At 44.6% G+C, this 17,542-nt stretch overlaps 1 long non-coding RNA gene across 1 annotated transcript in view; it reads right to left on the bottom strand.

The window, feature by feature from the left end:
• The window catches only part of LOC138358839 (uncharacterized), a 39,171-nt gene that overhangs the window by 9,145 nt on the left and 12,484 nt on the right, over positions 1 to 17,542 (bottom strand). The window contains exon 2 of the long non-coding RNA XR_011225586.1: positions 13,599 to 13,643. This is a non-coding gene — a long non-coding RNA (uncharacterized lncRNA). The remainder of the gene's footprint in view (positions 1 to 13,598; positions 13,644 to 17,542) is intronic.

Below are 17,542 nucleotides of genomic sequence, written 5' to 3'. Positions count from 1 at the left end.
TGTAGGCTGTCAATTACACCTAATAAGTTGTTATTTTCTTATCATATCTTCTTTGTTACAACTTTCTTCCAACATCGTGTATTTAATGCAGATAAACTTCCATAGTTCCGTAGTATATATATATTACATATCTCTGAACTTTCTCAAAAGCCGTCGTGTGATTCTTAAGGTGGGGGGTTCCAGGCCGGAGCTGCATAGTGAAGAGTGAGCCACATGTAAAGAGACATGCAGGGTCTTGAAGGTTCCATTGCTAGCTGACATTCCCCACTTAGGCGACGCAGAGTTATTGGCAAAAATTAAACTTGTAGGTGATGGAATTTGAGGGGTAACAGCATGACTCCTTTGCCGAGGGCAGGGAAGTAGCCAGTTAGAATTCAAGTAGCACACACAGCGGGAACGGCATAAGGAACATTTACCAACTCCTTCCCTGTCGTCTGCGCCAACAGCCGCCGTGTCTTACGATGTAAACACTACCCCCCGGACACCTATTCACGAAGCGAGTAGCGTGCTGATTGTTTTAACCCCGCCCCACTCCACACCTCTCAGCCCCACACATACACACCATCACCACACACCCTTAAAGCCCCTTCCCACCACCCACAACCACAACACAACCACACACAACCACAATCACTACACACCATCACCTCATTTCCATGCCACCGCACCACGCCTCTCCATCAAAGTCCAGAGCACATATATTTATTTTTCCTTCTCATTTCACAAACGCAAGATCCAGACAAAGGCTGAGGTCTTCATTTGTGTATTCACAAGAACGCGTTCCGTGCCTCCAGGAAGATAATCAAAGAGTTGGAAAAGTTTTGCAACGCGCAAGGCCATGCATGAATGTCGATCATTGCACATGTGGATCCTGTTATGTATGTATGAGTTGGATTATGCAGACGAATGAACATTTATTTTTACTCCAAGTTACAGGAGCAGACGTATTGTATTTCTTGTGATAGCAATGTTGTATTTGGTACTTTAAATGCATATAATGAAATACCGAAGGTTGGGAGAAGATTGACATGCTACATTAGCATACTTGCATCCACACTTCTTCAACATTGCATGATGAATTTAAGATGATGCAATACCCTGTCAATACCCCTTTATCTACCCAGTCAATTCCTCTGAGGATTTTGTAGGTAGTGATCATGTATGTGTACTCACCTAGTTGTTGTGCTTGACGGGGGTTGAGCTCTGGCTCTTTGGTCGAAAAGCCAGAGGGTGGTTGGTATGTGTATGTGTGTGTGTGTGTGTGTGTGTGTGTGTTTCTTACCTCTCACTTGGGGTCTCTACAGTGGTAGCAGTAGAGGTGGTCAAATGCCCTCCAGTGGTTAAGTACTGGCTTAAATCATTCATAGTCCTGGAGTCTTAGTCTATGGAAGCTTCTAAAATGTTATGTTATCAGAGAAGGAATGTCAAGAATATCGACCAAAAGTACAGTTTGCCAGTCTAATATACCTTGGTGATCATATATTTTAACCACGAAGAAGAATTTCCGTTGCATTAAGATAATTTTAAGACATCACTTACTTAAGGCCACCATGGCTGTTGCTTTTATGTAAAATGTAATAATATTATTATTTACGACCCATGTATAGAGGAGCTCTTAGAGAGAGAGAGAGAGAGAGAGAGAGAGAGAGAGAGAGAGAGAGAGAGAGAGAGAGAGAGAGAGAGAGAGAGAGAGAGAGAGAGGACACTACGTTGGAGGGAAGAGGAGTGTGAGGGGAAAGTGGGTAACAGAAGGGAAGAAAGACATAGACAAAGCAATGACGAAAACGAAAGTAAAAAAATGACAGTAACAAATTAAGAAAATCCAGAAGACACACAATATATATATATTTCAATAACAAGACCTAGGCATGAGCCGTTATTATACATATGTATATAATTTGTTTCCTCAAAAGGGTATTAATTAGCTCTGGATATTTTAAAAACAATTGTTCCATCCTGAAAGCCCTTTTATAATTCTATGCTTATTGAGGGTCATAATTAAATTTTCATCTGAATACACAACAAGGAATATTTCCTCTCCAAATATATTTACAACACCAGGCTTTTGCCCTTTGATGTTGCTGTAGCGAAGTGTGGTGGAGAAGTGTACCAGTGTGGTGCAGAGGTGTGGTGCAGAGGTGTGGTGCAGAGGTGGGGTGCAGAGGTGTGGTGCAGAGGTGGGGTGCAGAGGTGTGGTGCAGAGGTGGGGTGCAGAGGTGGGGTGCAGAGGTGTGGTGCAGAGGTGTGGCAGTGCTAAGCAGAGGTGCAGTAACTCTCTGAGTGTTGTTCAGAGTGCAAAACAAGAGTGAGGAGCAGTTGGCACAGCATCAAGCAGCTCAGGTGAAGCGGAAGAGTGACAGACAGTTTTCTCACACCTTGCAATAGAATGGACACCAACTCATTACAAAGTGTGACTAAGTTATTCCCAGGCACAAGGAACCTATCTTAAGGTGGGATTAAGAGAGCTTAATGAGTCACTTGGGTTAAATCAGATGGCGTGAGTCAGGTGGTGCAGCCGGTGAGCGTACACCTGTGGGCCTTGTTTGTGGCAAGTGCAACAGCTGGTGTCCAGGTGTGGAGCAGGAGAGAGTGAGTGGGACGGAACAGATGATGAGCACATGTACAGTAACGTCGGCGAGTGGCTCCCTGCACACACTTGCTTCCTCAAGTCGCGAGGAGCCAGATTCACCAAAGCACTTATGCAAACACTTACGAACCTGTACATCTTTTCTCAATCTTTGGCGACTTTGTTTACAATTATTAAACAGTTAATGAGCTAAGAAGCACCAGGAGGCTGTTTATAACAATAACAACAGATGAATGGCAAGTTTTCATGCTTGTAAACTGTGTAATAAATGTAACCAAAGCCGTCAAAGATTGAGGAAAGATGTACACGTTCGTAAGTGCTTTCGTGAATCTTGCCCCAGGTGTTCATTTTGAGGTGTTTAGCTGTAAGTGTTACACGTAGATGTTCAAGACGTCCTCGTGGCGATGAAGATAGAGGTTATGAGGTGGAAGACAGTCTCGGTACTTGACTAATGTTAGTCTGCTTTCAAAGACGCTCGCCGACTGGCTTCTCTGCCAGCTATCCAAGCGATATGATTCGCCGCGAGCCCTGCCAGTGCTGTGAGCTGATTGGTTCCTCAATATATTCAACTACTATTGGTCAGTGTAACAATTTAATTTTGAAACAGTTACGTGAGCGTGCAGATACTTGCCAGAAGAGCCCACATAGTCAGTAGGAATGTGACAGGCTTACAAACCCTATATCACTTGCGTTTGACTTATCTATATGTGCCTACAGTGCGAGCCTCAGCTCCCGGGTTCCGCCTGTTGCGAGGTATTCTAATAACGTAGTCCATCATAACATTACTAAGTTTTTTCAATCTCAATCATATACAACCAGCACGAAGGACTGTCGGGGAGTATTTTATGTATGTTAGAGTATTTAAACTTATATAATGAGATCGATATTAGGTTATATCTGTATATTTATGTAATATTTTGGTCAAACACGACGGTGGTTTAGAGCTCTGACATTATATGTCAGCGAGGTTTTACAGGTCACGTTAATATCGCAATCGATGGGGAGGAGACCTATGATACCATGCAATTAACGAGACAGTGATTGGGTGGAGCACATGGTGCTTTGTTTTCATTAGAGCCTTCGCCTGTTTGAAGCCCTGAAAGCTGGGTGTGTGTGTTAAGCAGGAATACCAGAGGAGCCAATCCTATACATCTGTGGTTGGAGGAACGTATGAGTCTGTCACAAGAATGACAAAGAGTCGGAAGTGCTCTGACGAGTGGCACAGAACCCTCCTCGGAGGTCTTTGTGAAACACTGAGGTCTTCCTGGTCTCTGCCTCTTTCTAGAATCAACGACAAGTCAGCAACGTGGAACATTTGCAACATACTATAATCGCCATGTCAGTTTACCAGTCTTGTGAGCACTAGGACAAGTGGTTACGCTGAATAAGGGAGGATAAACCCTTCCGTTTAAGTCAATCACATAGGGGAACCGGACCTTCATTATATATATCAGGGGTGGCCAAACTTGCCTACTGTTAAGAGCCACAAATGATAAACCACAGATGTTTGAGAGACACAGGACATGAATACAATTTACACTTACATTTTTACTGTTTCATACACATTTTGTTACAAATATTTTATATAAGATACAAAAATCCATATTAAAATGCAATATTATTTATTCATGCAGTTTTTTAAACTGTTGCAACACTGATGATTTTATTCAGTTGAACAATAACAATAATACAAATAAAAAAATCGCATTTAACCCAATGTGATCTCCAGTGTAAAATATTTAAAATATTATGCTGCAGTGATATTTTTTGAGTGTAATTTAAGGTGATTGCACATATTTGAGATTTTAATTTTGTTTATTTTTCATGGAAATTTCCCTATAAATGAAAATATATATATTTTTAGCATATTACCCAAACTGACCTGCAGTTTGAAAAACGTGATGGATATATAAAATATTATACTTGGTCAGCGTAACTGAAAGTGATTGCACATATTCAAAGTTTTAAATTTCGAAATTTTACTATATCATTATTTCTGCTACACGAGGCTACGTTGAAAATATTTTGTATTGTGATCCTTTCGTAATAATGACGACCAGACCACACACTAGAAGGTGAAGGGACGACGACGTTTCGGTCCGTCCTGGACCATTCTCAAGTCGATTGTGATACAAGCCTTTCGTAATACATTTACGATGTTAGTTAAGAGGAGGTGGACCCACGGCTCTGCCTCTCACAAGTGGAAGTACAAATTGTGCTCACAAACGCCTGGGTCTTCACCTAAGAGTAGGGGGGCAGTGGATTTCAGAGGAGAGTGGCAGGATTAAGGGCCTGAACATTTTTAGTTTCTCCAGCAATTAAAACTTTAGCCGGATGAAATTAGCACAGCCAGAGACTTTGTAGCTGTCGAAAGGAAACGGGGAAGAGAAACATGGAAAGAGGTCAAGTTATTGATTCAGTACCATGTGTGTGTACTTACCTAATTGAGCTCTGGCTCTTTGGTTCCGCCTCTCAACGGTCAATCAACTAATGTACAGGTTCCTGAACCTACTGGGCTCTATCATATCTACACTTGAAGCTGTGTATGGAGTCAACCTCCACCACATTACTTCCTAATGCATTCCATTTGTCATCATTCTGACACTAAAAAAGTGCTTTGAAATATATCTGTGGCTCATTTGGGCACTTAGTTTCCACCTCTGTGCGTGCGTGTGTGTGTGTGTGTGTGTGTGTGTGTGTGTGTGTGTGTGTGTGTGTGTGTGTGTGTGTGTGTGTGTGTGTGTGTGTGTGTCTGTGTGTGTGTGTGTGTGTGTGTGTGTGTGTGTGTGTGTGTGTGTGTGTGTGTGTGTGTGTGTGTGTGTGTGTGTGTGTGTGTGCGCGTGTGTGCGCGCGCGCGTGTGCCTGCCTACATCAAGTCCTACTCAAATGTTTATTTACATACGTGTTTATATTTCTTTATTCATATCACTACAAAAGTCCAACAAAACGTATAAATACCGGTACACGTAATTAAAAAATATAGCAACGGACCAATTCAACAGCCAATACCTACATCAGAAAATTCATTATTCATAACAATAAACAAAAGCCTACCTTTGTACAAAGGTAGGTATGCTTGTATAACAAATTTATTAGTTAAATGCGATGATAAAACCCCCAAGAGTTATCCAAAAAACTATAGGAGAGAAATTACTGACTCCCAACAACCTGAAAGCACCAGTATAAAAATATATGATTTGTTCAGATCTGAAACCTATGTTTATGGGCAGCACAAAACGTCCATTAGACTGTGCGACACAGTGGTTGCCAGGATCAGGTTGGGTTACCGTTACCTGTGGCAGGTGGCTGCAGGTAACGGATGAACAAATCCACAAAGGCCGTGACGAGGATTCGAACCTACGTCCGAGAGCATCCCAGACGCAGCCTTAATAGACTGAGCTACGACATAGTCAAAAGATTGAAACCAAAAGTTCTACTGAACTTACTTGGATCCTGCAGCCTCTCCGAGACACAAACCAGGGTTTTACACAACCCCCCATGCACTCGAACCATGTCAATAGGCCGTTATATATATATATATATATATATATATATATATATATATATATATATATATATATATATATATATATATATATATATATATATATATATACACACCCCCGCAGCAGAACAGAATTGTATGGACAACGATTCCTTTAACCTGATGAACATGTTCATCTAGCAGTTCAAGTAGGTACTTAGGAGTTAACCGACTGTTGTGGGTAGCATTCTGAAGACGGTCAGTAGTTGAATTGGAAACCCGGGGGACCTCTAAAAGTCTAACAGGCTTCCTGTCCCCGACTGTGAGAATTATAAAGTGAACATCTTTTATATGGGACAGAACACGGTGGTAGAAAACGAGGAAGAAACAGTCGAACAGTGAGCAGACAGTCGAACAGTGAGATAAACTATCGAACAGTGAGATGAACTATCGAACAGTCGAGAGGAATTATGCTTCTAAATAATTGCAGTACTAAAAGTACTGCAGACTAGGAGTCACAATAACGTGGCTGAAATATGTTGACCAAACCACACACTAGAAAGTGAAGGGACGACGACGTTTCGGTCCGTCCTGGACCATACTCAAGTCGATTGTGAGAATCGACTTGAGAACGGTCCAGGACGGACCGAAACGTCGTCGTCCCTTCACTTTCTAGTGTGTGGTCTGGTCAACTTGACATACTGTCCAAAGGCAACATAATGACAGCGAAGGAGACGCCCCAGCACACCAGGACATCACAGGAGTCAGGGTTTATGGAGCCAGGACACACCACGTGTTTGTACACGCGCGTCCGAATGATGAGACCACGTGGGAAATACCTAGGATATTAAGGTAATACGGACATGTGTAGAGAAGGGATTAGGCGAGGTGGACATGTGGTTATGGAACATGAAATGTAATTGGTAAAGACCTTTACCGTGCGAGCAATGACCTAAACACAGGAGTTTAATCTGACACGGAAGAACGGTAATTCCTTGTTATTGGCCGCTAAGGAAGACACCTTGCACGCACAAGTAAACAAACTGGCACACACACACACACATATAAATGTTAGGGGGACATGATCACCACATACAAGATTCTCAAAGGAATTGATAGGGTTGACAAAGACAGTTTATTTAACACAAAGGAACACACGCACTAGGGGGGGGGACACAGGTGGAAATTGAGAGCCCAAATGAGCCATAGAGACATTAAACGAATTTGTTTAGTGTCGGAGCAGTTAATAAATGGAATGCATTAGGAAATGATGTGGTAGAGGCTGACTCCATACACAGTTTCAAGTGTAGATATGATAGAGCCCAGTAGGCTCAGGAACCTGTACACCAGTTGATTGACAGTTTAGAGGCGGGACCAAAGAGCCAGAGCTCAACCCCCGCAAGTACAACTAGGTTAGTATACATCTCTGGCTACTTTGTGTCTGTAGTGTCCACTCTGCCCCCTCATTCTGCGGATCCTAGCTTAGAACATGACTACTTTGTTAACTCCCTTTACATATAAAGGCTGATCAGGTATAAAAAAATACCTGATCAACCAGGCTGTGATTCATACGTCAGGATGCGAGCAGCCGCGTCCAACAGCCTGGTTGATCAGTCCGGCAACCAGGAGGCCTGGTCGACGACCGGGCCGCGGGGACGCTAAGCCCCGGAAGCACCTCAAGGTAACCTCAAGGTATAAGATTGTAAGGGAACGTGAACAAACAGACAAAGCAGAACGAGGGGCACAGATAGAAAGCAGACCTAAGTGAGCCACGGAGATGTCATAAAGAACTTTATCGGTATCAAGAGTCGACGCCGTTGATGCAAATATGACACAAAAAGATCAAAGACGGTACAAACCTGGGGTCTGATTCACGAAGCAGTTACGCAAGTACTTACGAACCTGAACGTCTTTTCTCAATCTTTGGCGACTTTGTTTACAATTATTAAACAGTTAATGAGCTCTGAAGCACCAGGAGGCTGTTTATAATAATAACAACAGTTGATTGGCAAGTTTTCATGCTCGTAAACTGCTTAATAAATGTAACCAAAACCGTCAAAGATTGAGAAACGATGTACACGTTCGTAAATACTCGCGTAACTGCTTCGTGAATCTGGCCCCTGGGACCTGAGCCATTGTATAAACCTAAGAACGTTCGGAAGGCGATCCAGGATAGTATCTTAGCTCGTCCCTTAGCTCGTCTCAGGCCTCCTCGTCTTAGAGGAGGCCTGGTCGACGACCGGGCATCGGGGACGCTAAGCCCCGGAAGCACCTCAAGGTAAGGTCCCTGATGGTGAGTACACCTAGGTGTGTTCACCTAGGTGAGTACACAACAGTCTAGGACGGACGAGGTGGACCTCGAAGACCAGCTGCCACTCTATGTTGTAACACAACAAAAATATTGTATAATCCCACATTTCCCTTTCAGATATTATCTGTAATTTAGGAGCGAGACTGGCTTTAAAGTCCCCCCCCCCCTTAATATACCCGGGTTACGTTATAGATTTTCCTATATGCGTGAGCTGTCCCTTCTTATTTTGTCTTGAGATCGATTGGTAATACTCTGCTGCGAAGAGGAAGTGGTGAGAGGAGGAGGAGGAAGGTGAGGAGGGGGGAATGAAGGAAAGGACAAGGAGGAAGAGGAAGGGATGGTGTCCACCTTAACCTTAGCTTGGTGCTGGGACAGGAGACTTCAGTCGTCAGGGTGTGTGAAGCGCCTCCAGAAGGCCTCTAGAGGGCCTGTAGAGGGCCTCCAGAGGGCCTCCAGAGGGCCTCTAGAGGGCCTCCAGAGCGCCTCTAAAGGGCCTCCAGAGCGCCTCTAGAGGGCTTTTAAAGGGCCTCCAGAGGGCGTCCAGAGGGCCTCCAGAGCGCCTCTAGAGGGCCTCCAGAGGGCCTCCAGAGAGCCTCCAGAGGGCCGCCAGAGGGCGTCCAGAGGGCCGACGGCTCAAGAGATGTTGTTGTTGTTGTTGTTGTTTAAGATTCGCTACTTGGAACACAAAGTTCCAAGCAGAACAGGCTATGGTGAGCCCGTAGACTGTCTTGCCACCAGAGAGACAAGCAAAATTTGCCAGTGCAGGCTATTAAACACATGGCTCTGTATGACTAACCGTCCTGCGAGATGGGGACTTGTATTACCACTGCTACCTTATTCAATCTTGTGTTGTTGATATCCTCAAAATGCATCCGGAGTCTGCCAGTGCAGACCGCTTATCACATGCCTCTGTATGACTAACCATCCTGTGTGATGGGGATTTTTTAGCATCACCTAGTTAGCTTCTTTTTGACACACTGTACTCCACTTCATATAGTCTAGGGTAGCTGCACTAATGCAGATGTACCTAATATGTTAATAATAGAAACTAAAGTAGTAAAGGCGAGCACCACACAACTAAGCACAGTGGGCGCGTCACGTGGGTACAACCAACGGAACGAGGGTATAGCCAACGGGACAAGGGTATAACCAACGGAACAAGGGTATAACCAACGGGTATATTACTCCCACAAACCACCCTCCTAAAATGGAAGAGCTTAGACTTTAGTGTTTGGTGGAGAGGACCAGTATGTCGTGAGTGACTACTAGTAACCCACTTTCTTTACAATTAATTTGATAAGATTTCAGAAAAGCAAAGCTTCAAACTGATATATTCCAAGGTATATAGTACCTTATAGTATATATATAGTGATATATAGTACATATATTCCATTCACCAGGGCTGTAGGAGACTCGAACCGTGGACCCCATGTCTGGGAGGCTGAAGCTCTATCCACTGGGCTATGAGTAGTCTTAATAAGGAAAGAATGTTTTTTTTAATATGTTTTTATTTATAGTACATATATGTACTATATTAGGCCTAAGATAGCGTGTATTAGGCCTAAAATGGCTAGGATAGGTTAGGTTAGGTCTTGCATTTATGTAGTGGTTAAAAATAGTTATTATAAGTACTATCATTTTAGGAGCAGTGTCAGTATGAAATAAATTAAAAAAAACAACTTCGATAAGTAAATTAATATACACGATGAATATCTCGCTAATACATTGACGGATAAGTCTAAGTTGTCTCTTGACAAGAAGACAGACACACTAATCGCTACATTCGCCCCCCCCCCCCCTCCCCCGTCAAGGGGCCAGATTCACGAAGCAGTTACGCAAGCACTTACGAACCTGCACATCTTTTCTCAACCTTTGGCGGCATTGTTTACAATTATTAAACAGTTAATGAGCTCCGAAGCACCAGGAGGCTGTTTATAACAATAACAACAGCTGATTGGCAAGTTTCAATGCTTGTAAACTGTTTAATAAATGTAACCAAAGCCGTCAAAGATTGAGGAAAGATGTACACGTTCGTAAGTACTTGCGTAACTGCTTCGTGAATCTGGCCCAAGGAGAAGTGTGTCAACACTGACGCCCCAAGATGGGACACACCAGATTGTAAAGTCTCTCCACAATCTCTGTTATTGCTAAAATCAGAGTGTGTTTGCGTCGATCTAAGACATCAAAGCATTGAGGCGGCGCTGGCAGACTCGAACACATCGCTCCTCCAGTCTCCGGAGGTGCCGGGGGAGAGGGGGGGGGGAGGACTCAAAGACTGCCTTGGGAAGAGTCCTTCATATCCTATAACACGTTTTTGTCTTCTACATTCCTTGTATTATTATTATTATTATTATTATGGCTCTGTGTTCTGCCTGGGTATTTTGCACTAGCAGGACAGTCAAGGGTAAGTGTATGACAAGACGGTCAAGGGTTAGTGTATAACAGGACGGTCAAAGGTAAGTGTATGACAGGACAGTCAAGGGTTAGTGTATGACAGGACGGTCAAGGGTAAGTGTATGACAGGACGGTCAAGGGTAAGTGTATGACAGGACGGTCAAGGGTAAGTGTACGACAGGACGGTCAAGGGTAAGTGTATAACAGGACGGTCAAGGGTAAGTGTATAACAGGACGGTCAAGGGTAAGTGTACGACAGGACGGTCAAGGGTAAGTGTACGACAGGACAGTCAAGGGTAAGTGTATAACAGGACGGTCAAGGGTAAGTGTATAACAGGACGGTCAAGGGTAAGTGTATAACAGGATGGTCAAGGGTAAGTGTACGACAGGACGGTCAAGGGTAAGTGTACGACAGGACGGTCAAGGGTAAGTGTATAACAGGACGGTCAAGGGTAAGTGTATAACAGGACGGTCAAGGGTAAGTGTACGACAGGACGGTCAAGGGTAAGTGTACGACAGGACGGTCAAGGGTAAGTGTACGACAGGACGGTCAAGGGTAAGTGTATAACAGGACGGTCAAGGGTAAGTGTATAACAGGACGGTCAAGGGTAAGTGTACGACAGGACGGTCAAGGGTAAGTGTATAACAGGACGGTCAAGGGTAAGTGTACGACAGGACGGTCAAGGGTAAGTGTACGACAGGACGGTCAAGGGTAAGTGTACGACAGGACGGTCAAGGGTAAGTGTACGACAGGACGGTCAAGGGTAAGTGTATAACAGGACGGTCAAGGGTAAGTGTACGACAGGACGGTCAAGAGTAAGTGTATAACAGGACGGTCAAGGGTAAGTGTACGACAGGACGGTCAAGGGTAAGTGTACGACAGGACGGTCAAGAGTAAGTGTATAACAGGAGCAACCTTTTCTGCTTCGGGTCAATACGGATTAAACTTGCTTCATTAAACACAACACACCTTCACGGTGACACAACAAGAACACTGTCATTACTTAAGCAAGTCTGAAAACAAGTACCATTAGTATATACATTCTATTTATACAGCAAACGTAAAATAATTTTACGTTTTAAATTTATCCAATTTAAATTTTGGTCGAGGGGCGGGGAGTGGCGTGGCGAGACGCCATCAGCAGTGAGCAGTTACGTCATGGAGGAACACGCTGCCATCGGTAAATAACCATCATGTCTATAGTTAGCCCCTAAGACAGCTTCACGTGATGACCCATAACCATAACGTGTGTACTTGCGTGTCTAACACCCGGGACTTCCCTCGCAGTCTCGCCCAAGAAGGTCCAAGAATAATGTCTAAATTGGTACGACGCTAAGTGATAGAGTGCCACGAGTTACATCTATAGGTAACAGGCCGGCGTGCCATCATAGTTCATCCGCGCACCTCTGAAACTACAGTGGTTATAGTGGCGTGGTGGTTGACAGAGTGCCACCAGGGTGGCCCGGCACTCTCCTCTACACGCTTAATTAAACTATTCCCAAAGGCCTCCTGAATAAGATTATAAGCGCCACTTTTAGTGTTTTCGTGTTTCAACGGAACGACGTGCAGAGGAAAGTACGGAAGGAAGAGGAGAAGTGGAGAAAGGAACAGGAAAAGGAACACCAGCGGTGAGTACAAAAGGAGGTGGCAGGAAAATTAGAAGAAGGGTGATGTGGCGACGAAGAAGAAGTGGAAGAAAGGTAACAGTAGCAAGAATTAGGTCCAAAATAGGAAGATGGGATGAAGGGACCCCAAGACGCTGACGTAGAAGAACACATGATGTTCGAATTATCAGTAAGAATCAGCTAAAACATAAACTGTCAACCATATTATCGTAGAAATAAACATTTCATTCACTTGGGTACTTGGAGACTCGAAGCGCCGACCCCACGAGCGAGAGACAGAAGCTCTATCATTGTACTATGAAACACCCTTAATCTTTGGCTGTCTGATAGCCCAATGGTAGAGCAGCTAAAACATGTTTATGGAGGAGTGCTCGATAAGAAAACTGACTTATACAAAACTCGTGATTCTGATGTGATGACCAGACCACACACCAGAAGACGAGGAGACGTTTCGGTCCGTCCTGGACCGAAACGTCGGCCCTGGAACGAAATCAAGTCGACAATTAACTAGATAATGGTCCAGGACGGACCGAAACGTCGTCGTCTCCCCATCTTCTGGTGTGTTGTTGTTAGGTCATATCTTCAGCCTGGTGATTCTGATAATGTGGTTGATCTAATGTCTGGCGATTTAGCAACAACCACCACAATACAAGTCTGTCCAATGTTGCTTTAGCTGGTGGTCCCCAAACCTATAAACATCCCCAATTGGTGTAAACTCAGTGTCTATTACTATTCCCCACAAATACACTAAGGAAGAACACAAATTCTCACTTTCCCCCTTTCTCTTTTCTAACAAACTTTCACTCTTGAGGTCACGATGCTGTCAGCTTGACAAACTATGAAGGTACTTTGGTAGTCTTCCTGGCTTGAGCCTCCTTTGACAATTATTTACATAAGTTAATAAATTATGTGATTGGCTCATCAGTGCAGAAATTTGCTTAGCTACACGAATTTTGTGCTTCAATTCCTGAACCCATTATGTGCATCTTAACTTTTTTTAACTACCGCTCACATAATGGGTATGGGGAACATAACAAATGAACTAAACTAACATTCCTTTTCCCCATTATTGTCTTCTAATGTAGAGACAATCAGTAATGTCTGGGTGTACATTTATGTCTTGCTAAACATTAACACCAGTTCAAGTCTCAGACAAAGACACAAATGCATGTTAAGGAGTCATTCAGAACACCTACTTGAGGCCAGTACTGGAGTATGCAGATCCCGTCTGGTGGCCCCACCTGAAAAATAACAGAACGAAGCTATAGTGTACTGAAGCTCGCTACAAAGTTACTCAAACAACCGATAGTAAATTGATACACGAAGGCTGATAGAAGTTAAACAAAAAGTAAGAAAGGGTTTTGACATGTTTGAGATATTCAAGATTCCCAGAGGAATTGACAGTAGGTAAATCAAGACAATTACATAGAAATAGGATTGTGATTTACTAGCTCTATTAGTGATAAAACATAACCAACAGCTCATTTTTAATTTTTTTTGCAGGGATATTCCTGCGCGGGTCCCAAGTGTCTGGCTGACTCGTACAGTGACAATCAGAACTACCTAAAACTCCAGCCTGTAAATCCTGGAGAGGGGGAAGACCTATCATCAATTGGACGACGTTCTTCGATGTCTCACTTTAGGGTGTGGCTTTGGGAGAATGTGTCTGTTGGGGAGTGTGGCTGTGGGATGATGTGACTGGGTGAGGATATGTCTGGGAGAGAGCTTGAAGGGTGAGGATGTGGCATGCAGTACAGTATGGCTGCGATAGTGTGCCTCTGTGACATACTGTGATAATGGAAAGGTGAGTGTGTGGCACACAGTCTCTCACACACACAGTACCTTCACCCCTCACACAGTCCCTCATACCTCACACAGTCCCTCATACCTCACACAGTCCCTCACACACACACACACACATGGTCCTTCACTCTTCACACATAAGTCTTCATCAGTGTTAGGATGTGCACATAAGTGCTTGCATGTGTACATGAGCGCATGAATGTGTACATGAGCGCATGAATGTGTACATAACTGCTTGAGTGAGTGCGTGATAACTAAAGTCTATAGCTGAGTGGCTGCCTGTGTTTTTTGTACCCGCCTTGCTGTGCTCACCTACATGTAATTGTGTTTCAGACCAAGGACACTTAACTCAACCTAAAACACACTAATATTATGACTCCATAAAACGCTTCTCAAAGTCCCCCTTAAAATGCAGTGTAAGAAATGCACTCCGTGTCCCTCTCTTACGCATCGAGAAATACAATCACAATTGACCTGAAACTGAACGACTGAGAGGGATCAGACTTGTCAGGTGGATGTAGGTGACCCTCAAAACAATCTCCGTCACCTGAGAGAAAGGCACCGGCCACGCCAAAGACAACTCTTGTCACAAGAGTACAAAGTACAAAAGTTTGTAACAAGACTGCTGCCAGAACTAAGCGAGCTAAGCCACAAACAAGCTAATGGAACTAAATCTCTCAACCAAAGATGATAGAAGGAACAGAGGGGGATATGATCACAACTTACAAGATACTGAGGGGAATAGATAAGGTAAGATAGCAAGAAAGCAGAACAAGAGGACACGGATGGAAACTGGAACGCAAGTGAGCCGAAGGGACGTAAGGAAGTACTCGTTCCCTGTACGGGTAGTTAACAAGTGGAATACTCTTAAATACTGGAAAACTCGAATACCACAGCAGGAGGACCACTATCACCACAGCAGGAGGACCACTATCACCACAGCAGGAGGACCACTATCATCCCAGCAGGACCATTATCACCACAGCAAGAAGACCACTATCACCACAGCAGGAGGACCACTATCACCACAGCAGGAGGACCACTATCACCACAGCAGGAGGACCACTATCACCACAGCAGGAGGACCACTATCACCACAGCAGGAGGACCACTATCACCACAGCAGGAGGACCACTATCACCACAGCAAGAAGACCACTATCACCACAGCAGGAGGACCACTATCACCACAGCAAGAGGACCACTATCACCCCAGCAGGAGGACCACTATCACCACAGCAGGAGGACCACTATCACCCCAGCAGGAAGACCACTATCACCACAGCAGGAGGACCACTATCACCACAGCAGGAAGACCACTATCACCACAGCAGGAGGACCACTATCACCACAGCAGGAAGACCACTATCACCACAGCAGGAGGACCACTATCACCACAGCAGGAAGACCACTATCACCACAGCAGGAGGACCACTATCACCACAGCAGGAAGACCACTATCACCACAGCAGGAGGACCACTATCACCCCAGCAGGAGGACCACTATCACCACAGCAGGAGGACCACTATCACCCCAGCAGGAGGACCACTATCACCACAGCAGGAGGACCACTATCACCACAGCAGGAGGACCACTATCACCCCAGCAGGGGGACCACTATCACCACAGCAGGAGGACCACAATCACCACAGCAGGAGGACCACTATCACCCCAGCAGGAGGACCACTATCACCACAGCAGGAGGACCACTATCACCACAGCAGGAGGACCACAATCACCACAGCAGGAGAACCACTATCACCCCAGCAGGAGGACCACTATCACCACAGCAGGAGGACCACTATCACCATATCACAATTTCATACACACAGACAAAAACAAAATTATTAACTACGAAAAATATAGCATTAATCGCGAACACAACTTCAAACGGCAAACTTTCAATAATTTTTGGTTTGCGGACACGACCTACAATGTCTGTACGGAGCAGTAGCGTGTTCCGGGATCAATACCGCAAGTTACGGGTAAAGATTATAAGGGAAGAAGCATGTGGGATTTGTGGCGTTCCTGAGTCCATAGTCAAGCATGGTGAAAATAAGGTGTTCCTGGGAACCTATTGTCGGGGTATGTGTGGTGTTGATGATCATGCTGGTAGCAACAGCGGAACCTGCACGCCATGTGTGTGTGTGTGTGTGTGTGTGTGTGTGTGTGTGTGTGTGTGTGTGTGTGTGTGTGTGTGTGTGTGTGTGTGTGCGTGTGTGTGTGTGTGTGTGTGTGTGTGTACTCACCTAGTTGTGTCTGCAGGATCGAGCATTGACTCTTGGATGTGTGTGTGTGTGTGTACTCACCTAGTTGTACTCACCTAGTTGTGTCTGCAGGATCGAGCATTGACTCTTGGATCCCGCCTTTCGAGCATCGGTTGTTTACAGCAATGACTCCTGTCTCATTTCCCTATCATACCTGGTTTTAAAATTATGAATAGTATTTGCTTCCACAACCTGTTCCTGAAGTGCATTCCATTTCCCCACTACTCTCACGCTAAAAGAAAACTTCCTAACATCTCTGTGACTCATCTGAGTTTCAAGCTTCCATCCATGTCCTCTCGTTCTGTTACTATTCCGTGTGAACATTTCGTCTATGTCCACTCTGTCAATTCCTCTGAGTATCTTATACGTTCCTATCATGTCCCCCCTCTCCCTTCTTCTTTCTAGTGTCGTAAGGCACAGTTCCCTCAGGCGCTCTTCATACCCCATCCCTCGTAGCTCTGGGACGAGTCTCGTTGCAAACCTCTGAACCTTTTCTAGTTTCATTATATGCTTCTTCAGATGGGGACTCCATGATGAGGCGGCATACTCTAAGACTGGCCTTACGTAGGCAGTGTAAAGCGCCCTAAATGCCTCCTTACTTAGGTTTCTGAATGATGTTCTAACTTTTGCCAGTGTAGAGTACGCTGCTGTCGTTATCCTATTAATATGTGCCTCAGGAGATAGATTAGGTGTTACGTCCACCCCCAGGTCTCTTTCACGCGTCGTTACAGGTAGGCTGTTCCCCTTCATTGTGTACTGTCCCTTTGGTCTCCTATCTCCTAGTCCCATTTCCATAACTTTACATTTGCTCGTGTTGAATTCTAGTAGCCATTTCTCTGACCATCTCTGCAATCTGTTCAGGTCCTCTTGGAGGATCCTGCAATCCTCATCTGTCACAACTCTTCTCATCAACTTTGCATCATCCGCAAACATCGACATGTAGGACTCTACGCCTGTAAACATGTCGTTAACATATACAAGAAATAGAATTGGTCCCAGCACCGATCCTTGTGGTACTCCACTTGTTACTGTTCGCCAGTCCGACTTCTCGCCCCTTACCGTAACTCTTT

The sequence above is a fragment of the Procambarus clarkii genome, chromosome 86 (assembly GCF_040958095.1).
Source record: "Procambarus clarkii isolate CNS0578487 chromosome 86, FALCON_Pclarkii_2.0, whole genome shotgun sequence".
Taxonomy (NCBI): domain Eukaryota; kingdom Metazoa; phylum Arthropoda; class Malacostraca; order Decapoda; family Cambaridae; genus Procambarus; species Procambarus clarkii.
This window is presented reverse-complemented; position numbering and strand designations above follow the sequence as displayed.